We start from the raw sequence: 8,385 nt of genomic DNA on the forward strand, positions 1-8,385 counted from the left end.
CTGCCTCATGCCTTCCTTGTGGCCAATTTCGAAGAAGTACCAGAACTCATTGATGGTCAAGCCAAGATCAAAGAACCTGCTCAAGTTCCAAAATCCCACCACCACACGAACTGCATTCGAGGAGCATTGAGCAGACACGCATTTCATGGAGCAGATCACCTCCTAGAAAAAGACGCGGCATAGAAAAAGTAAATCCCAACATGAAGTAATATGGATGGAATTTGATGGCCTTCTTCCTAGCAGTGGCACCCTCACCGCATGGTTCATGGCCGCCATCATCCTTCACCCACTTGACTTGAACCCCTGATAGAATCGCATGCTTGTACATCTCGAGAAAATCCCAAAATAGCTCATCGAAATTGATCTTGACATGTGCAGCCTTGAAGTAGCACACCTTGATAGTAAAAAGGTGGATGATATTCGTCACTTTTACCATCGGAGGAAGACATCTCAAAATTTCTGCAAAATACTACGAAGAAAAATATATAGAAGGCAGCTCGCGAGAAGAAAAAAAAAAAAAAATATATATATATATATGTATGTATAAATGGGGGGATCGCAGAGCCTAGCCCCAACGCCAGGCCCCATGGCCCAACTCGCCATTTTGGCTAGGCCATAAAGGCCTAACCCTTACACATACTTTCCTCCAGCACAGGCCCAAATCGCTGGAGCCTAGCTACGCGTTAGGCCCTACGTCCCTGACCCCTGCCATCTCTATCTCGAGCCCAGCACGCTCAACAAAGCTCAAGGCTTTTTGGCCCAACTTGCCAGCAAGATAGACCAGACCCGTGCTTGTCTTTTTGTTTTCCACCCTTCATAGCAGGGCCGAACATGCTTCTCTATGCTTGGCCGTGCCAAGCTTAAACCCATAAGGGTTAAAGCTTCATAGCTTGCCTAACTCCGCTCCCAGCACGCCTACACCTTGACCCAGCCAAGCCGAGCTCTGGCTCACACCATCCGAGCTTCGCTGTTGCACCCCATGTGCATCCAGCAGCCCCGTGACACCCTTGCCACGTGTTTCACACGTCATCGGCCCTTGCCGAGCCAATTTTTCAAGCTCCAAGACTCCCAAGAATTAAGAAGAAGAAAATTCAATTCTTACCTTGGTGCGGCATGAATAAGAAGAAGAACAACAATGAGAGACAACTTTTTGCAAGGCAAGAGAAAAAGAAAGTTAGGAGAGGGGGAACAAATTTCCTCTGGCTTCTCTCTTCCTTGTTGGAATGATGATTGTTCTCCAAATTTATTTAATCCCCTGCTTAAGGGAGAATTCAATAGGTATTGAGGGCAATTGGTTTCCTTTTCCTAGAAAAAGTCTATCTCCAAATCAAGGAAGGAGATTTAATTCAAATTGGGACACAACACTACAAGCCCATGCAACTTGGGATTTTTACACCTATTGCCATTTTCCTACGTACATCCCAGCAGGTGTGGTGACATTTGTGGAGCCTAAAATAATCTCAAAAATTCAAAAGGCGACATGTGGACTTTTGCTCAGGAAAGACAAGATTGCCCTCATTAAATACGCAAGCTCCTCAGATACTCCTACATGTAGCTCACACCCCTGAAGGTCCATGCAACTGAATACGACTACCCACAGCTCACCTGCCTTTGGCAAGGAAAAGTCAAAGCATTAAAGATAAGGATTAATTACCCAAATCCTATCTTTAATACATTGCCAATTGAAGATTGACTCCATTCAAGTAAGTACTTCTTATTTAAATCAATTAGGGATACTTACTCCATTATCTTAAGATATTATTTCATATTTAATATATTGAGAATATTTCTTCATAAACCTTGGCCAATAGGATGCTGTCGGGTTACAGAAACCTTGGCCAATAGGATGCTATCATGTGTAACCCTAACACCATGGCCGACCCTCTCCCCTATATATATATCCCCAATTCTACCAAATTTCGGAAAGCTTTTGCTACCCCTAAAATCCCTAAACACTTACTCTTTTTCAAAGAAACTAACTTAGGCATCAGATATCCATTGGCCTAAACCACCCCCCCCCCCCAAAAAAAAAAAAAACCACGTCTAGGGAGCCTGAGGTTTAGGTCCTTAATCAGTGGTGTTGATTGTTTTGCAGGTGCATTTTCATCAAAGTTAGAGATGGTGGAAATTTGTATCGACAAGATTCAAAGCAGATTAGTAGTTAAAGGCTACTCTGAAGGAAAAGTTTTGTCCTAGCTAAGAACATGTGAGAACATTTGAACACATAAGCAAACTAATAACACTTTAAAGTAGGCATGCATTCAAAAACAATTCTAAAACACATGACTTTCAAAGCCTAGTAAATGGTGAACCACAAGACTATTTAACAACATTAAAGAGAATGAAGGATTTTGAGATTCATTACCCTTGAAGCTCATCCTTGTTTACACAAGGGATTCGCCCAAGTGGAGAGCCTTCAAGTCACTTCCTAGCTCCTTAGACCTTCCTTGTGATTTTCTTCCTTTTGATACTCTTTTGCTTCTTGAGGATGTGAGCAAAGGATCTCCAAGAACACCAAAGGTTTGGTGTCTCTAAGTCTCCACACCAAGGATGAGATGTGAAGATGAAATGGATGACTTAGATGAAGAAAGATTGCTAGCTATCCTTCCCCTAAGTGGCCGACCTTTATAGAGAAAAAGAGAGAAAAGGTTTCTCTTCTTTGCCTCAAGAAAACCCTAATGAAGGAATGGCTATAAAGTTGCTTTTATACCACCTCACAAGTGAGTGGCAAACTTGTAATAAGTCAACCAACTCACTCTCCCTAAGTGGCCGGTTTTAGCTTTGTTTTTGGGCTATTTTTCCATTTCGTTTTAGTTATGACACAACATAAACTCAATGAGCCTTGTGGACCAAAAACCCTTTTGGGCCCTGAAACCCGAAACTAACTTAAAAAGCCCAACACGAACATTTTGTATAATTAATTAACTAATTAATTAATCATGACCATTCTCAATTAAACCATTTAATGATTATCTGTCTCTTTTATATCTTCACATCCATTTTTACTTGGTGTACGATCCATTAGGTTCCATTTAGCGAGGCAGTAGGCGATTGTTACTCTTAACGATCGATTGTGAATTGAAACAACATTTCAATTCTCCCTTTGATGAAGATTAGTGTTTGCTAATCTTCAGGGCTTCCACAAACCATGGGTGACATCTAACAGTATGTCATGGTTACCCAAGCTAAGTAGAAGTGGTTGGAGAACCTATCCAGTTACAATTACCATGCAATACGGTCATTCTCTAATACAATACTCTTAATCACATTGTTTGAGTAATTGTTTGTTTCATGTCTACTATCCAATGTGATACTTCTTTATATGATTCAATTGAATATGATTTGGAACAAACTTCCTAAGTCATATTCGTATGCTTTGGCCAAAGACTCCCAAATCATATCTCAGAGTATTCTTCCTCCAACATGGAAGGTTAGAGATCCTTTGTTGTGCATTCATATGCCTACATGACTAGATAGCTTCACCCCAACTATGTCGTGGACACTCTCGATGGAATGCCCTTAACATGATCAAAGATCAAGGACCTAACCATTAGATATCTATGATGCCTCAGGTCAAAAGACTACGTTACATATTGTAACTTACGAGTTCTTACATGAGATGTATGTTCGAACTCCTTTTTTATCGTTGTTCAGTGTACTTAATTACCTTTTGAGCACCTATGTGCTTGTCTCAGTGTCCAACACTAAATGACATGGGACTAGTCATACTTACGCTTGAGTTAACATAACACATACTAACCTTAGCAGATTGTCAATGCCCAATTAGCAATCTTATAACTAGGAACGTTTTAGGAATGAACATAAAAGAAAGGTCTCGTTAATCTAACTTACTTACATCATTTCTCTCTTAGATTAAATGCATTCCTTGGATTCCCTTATTGCTTAAACACATAATACAATAAATAGTGATTAACAATAAGCTTTGCCCTTCATTAAACTTATAATAGTTTAACACAGTAGTATTCCAAAAGCTATTACATCAAATGAATGGCTTTGTGGGCATACTTCCAACAATCTCCCACTTGCAATCAAAGCCACATTCCCATGTATCTAATACCTATCTTTTCCATATGGCGGCCAAGTTGGATTTGAGACATTGGCTTCATTAATGGATCTGCTACGTTATCGGCTGAGGCAACCTTGAGTATGTTGACTTTCCCCTTGGCAACATATCTTCTAATGATATTAAAGCATTTGTCAAAATGCCTATTCTTTTGATGAGCCCTGGGTTCCTTGCCTTGACCTATTGCTCCACTATTATCACAATACAAAGTTACTGGTGATGTAATGGTTGGAACCACTCCAAGTTCAGTAATGAACTTCTTCATCCAGAACGCTTCTTTGCCGACTTCATCTGCAGTGACATATTCAACCTCCGTCATGGAATCAGCAATTACATCTTGTTTTTTGCTTTTCCAACTAACAACCCCACCATTCAAAGTGAACACATATCTAGAGTTGGAACTTCTAGCATCGACATTAGATTGGAAATCTGTGTCTATATAGGCTTCTACTTGCAACTCTGTCGCTCTTCCATAAACGAGGAACATGTCCTTAGTTCTTCTTAAGTACTTAAAGACCATCTTGACAGCTGCCCAATGTTCTGATCCTGGGTTAGATTGATATCGACTAGTAATGCTCACATTATATGTGATATCAGGCCTTGTGCATATTATGGCATACATAAGACTTCCTATGGCGGAAGCATAAGGAATAACACTCATCTGCCGTATTTCTTCAAGAGTATTAGGTCCTATGAATTTAGAAAGGTGAATTCCATGTCTCACAGGAAGAAAAACTTTCTTAGATTGTTCCATCTGGAACCTATTTATCACCTTATCTATGTACATAGATTGGGATAATCCAATCAATTTTCTAGATCTATCACGATAGAGCTTTATCCCAAGCACATAAGATGCATCTCCCAAATCTTTCATATGGAAGGTTTTGGACAACCACACTTTTACAGAAGAAAGTACTGCAGTGTCATTACCGAATAGTAATATGTCATTTACATATAACACTAGGAATACAACTGCATCCTCAACGACCTTTTGATAAACACAATTGTCGTCTTTGTTTTGAGTAAAATTAAATGATTTGATTTCAATATCAAAACGAATGTTCCAGCTCTTGGAGGCTTGCCATAAATGGACCTCTGAAGCTTGCATACCTTAGTCTTTTCAGACTTGGACATGAAACCTTCAGGTTGAGTCATATAGAGCTCTTCCTCTAGGTAGCCATTTAGAAATGCCGTCATCACGTCCATTTGCCATATCTCATAATCATGGTACGCAACTATAGCAAGTAAAATCCGAATTGACTTAATCATGGCTACAGGAAATAAGGTTTCTTCATAGTCAATCCCTTCTCGTTACCTGTAACCCTTGGCTACTAGTTTAGCCTTATAAGTCTCCACGTTCCCATCAGTGCCTATCTTCCTCTTGAAGACCTATTTGTTTCCAACAGGTATTATACCTTCTAGAGGGTCTACAAGAGTCTAGACCTGATTTTGATACATGGAATCCATCTCGGATATCATGGCCTCTTGCCATCTCTTTGAATCAATGTCGAACATTGCTTTAGTGTAGTCTCTAGGGTCTTCTTTTGTGTCATTGTCACCTAGAATGTGCAATTCCCCAAAGTCATTATCCAAGCTATACCTCTTAGGTGGCTTGTTGACCCGTTTAGATCTACGTGGAGTTAGGGGTCTAGGAACAGAGTTGTCCATCTGTTGATTGCTTGTTTGTGGCTCATCAGGAATCTCTTTCAATGCCATTATTCTTTTGCCAGTTCCATTGAGAACGAATTCATTCTCAAGGAATATAACAGTTCTGGCGATAAAGACTTTATAGTCGTTAGGGTGATAGAATTCGTATCCATAGGTTTGTTTAAGATACCCCACAAAATAGCATTTAACAGATCTTGCTTTAAGCTTTCATGCATCTTGTTTCTTAACGTATGCAGGAAAAACCCAAATCTTAAGATGTTTAAGACTTGGCTTCTTCCCATACCATATCTCATATGGTGTTTGTCGAATAGATTTAGAAGGCACTGCATTTAGCAAATAAGCCATTGTGTATAATGCATATCCCCAGAATGATATTGGTAGATTAGCGGAACTCATCATAGAACGAACCATATTCATCAAGGTTCGGTTTTTCCTCTCAGAAACTCCGTTATGTTGAGGAGTTCCTAGTGGAGTCCACTGTGATAATATTCCACACTCTTTGAGACAATCTAGGAATTCAGTACTCAGATACTCACCCCCTCGATCTAATCTTAGGGTCTTTACCTGTTTCCCAGTTTGCTTCTCTACTTCATTATTGAATTCTTTGAACTTTTCACAGGATTTTGACTTGTACTTCATAAGATACACATAGCCAAATCGAGAGTAATCGTCGGTGAATATGATATATTAGGAGAAACCTCCCCTTGATGTGATGGACATAGGTCCACATACATCTATGTGGGTTAACACTAGTATATATTTGGCCCACTCTCCTTTCCCAGTGAATGGAGATTTAGACATTTTCCCTAGTAGACAATGTTCACAAGTGCCCATGTGGTCATTACCCAATGGGCTAAGATATCTGTCTTTCGACATCTTGCGAATCTTATCCTAGTTTACATGTCCAAGTTTAAGATGCCAAAGTCTAACTTGGTTAACTTTTTCTCTAGCCCTTTTGGGTTTTGAGGTATTGCCGCTCTCAGGGTTGGTTTGGTATTGCTGTGCTTTGAAAAAAAGTTGCTTCTGCTGTGCTGTGAGAATAAGCAGCAAGGTGTTTGGTAAACTTTTTTGTAAAAGTGCTTTTGGAAAAAAAAAAAAAAAAAAAACAGTATAATAGTGTTTGGTAAACTTTTTTGTAAAACAACTGTGACTGTGTGAAATGACCAAAAAGGGTATAATGCTAGATGTGCTATTAATTTAATTTTCTTAACAAATAAAGGTGAATTACTAAATATACTTTATTTTTAAAAGAAAAATATTTATAAATTTTATCTTAAATATTAATTAGTATGACAAACTAATTCAATTGAAATATTTTAGATTGAATAGCTATGATTCATTAGTACAATATTGTTAATGTACTTGAAAGTAGTCTAATTAGATGCATTCATCAAATCCAGTCCTACCAACCAAGCTTTAATTCCTTTCTCTGTCTCTCTCTCAATTTTCCCAGTTCTGTTTCCTGTCTCTGTCTCTCTTTCAATTTTCCCGAGAAAATTCAACATCAACAACCAAATCATGGAAGAAAATCACATTGCAGCTTTCAAATCAATCGCCAACGTCGACCACCACGACGCCGCATCCACCGCTGACCACCACGACGCCGCATCCACCGCCATAAACGACTACAACAATATCCATCACACCCATGCCAACAACGACCACGACTAGCAGAAGGTCACCGCAAAGCGCCTGAGGAAGAAGAAAGAATCAAACACCGAAGTAATCAACAATCAAAGCAAACTCGTCCCCAGCATCGTGAGTGCCAACAGAAACGACATTTTCCAGTAGCTGGAGAAACAATTTGAAAACCGACGCCGATGGATTCTCGAAGCTTAGAGGGCCAATGTCGACCTCAATGATGTTGCTCCAGCGAGATCGAAGCTTAGGTTCGAAGACGAGGATAGGGATAATAGTGATGATGAAGCTGCAGCGCAGAACGTGAAGGCCGAAGAGGTGAAGAAGGGTAGGATTGCCAAAAACTTTTATTAAAGGGTCACTGTTCACCCGCATTTAGGTTTGCGCAGAAGTTGAAAAGCTAGTTTTTCAAAGCTGTCTTTTGCTGCTTCTATTTTTTGGCTTTTTTTCACCTAAAACTATGAAAAACAGCTGAAGTTGGGAGTTTACCAAACACCAAAAACTCTCCCAGCTTTTTTTTTAAATCACCTTAACCCCAAACCATACCTCAATACAGTGCATCCCACTACTTGTTTCTAGGTAAAAAAGTTCCCCTATCATATTACCATGAGTGCTAATATGACTGTTCAAGTATAAAATGCAACTCATTTTGTCAAACAATATTGAGTTCCCATCTCGTAAAAGTATAGAGATGGAAATCAAATTCTTTATACATGAAGGAAAATATAAACAATTTTTAGGTTCCAAGATTTCCCCAGAAGGTAGTTTAAGCATGTAGATGCCTATTGCTTTTGCAGAGATTTTAGTGTCGTTCCCAACTCGCACAATCATCTCCCTATTGCGCAGTGTCCTGCTCCCTATTAGTCTCTGCAACGAATTGCAGATATGTTGACTAACACTTGAATCAAATATCCAGGAATTTGAGCTTATTGTAAAAGCATTCTCTATGACAAAAATAGTCCCTTCAAAAGTTCATGTCATAAGGCTCGCAATGC

This window comes from Pyrus communis, chromosome 16 (assembly GCF_963583255.1).
Source record: "Pyrus communis chromosome 16, drPyrComm1.1, whole genome shotgun sequence".
NCBI lineage: Eukaryota > Viridiplantae > Streptophyta > Magnoliopsida > Rosales > Rosaceae > Pyrus > Pyrus communis.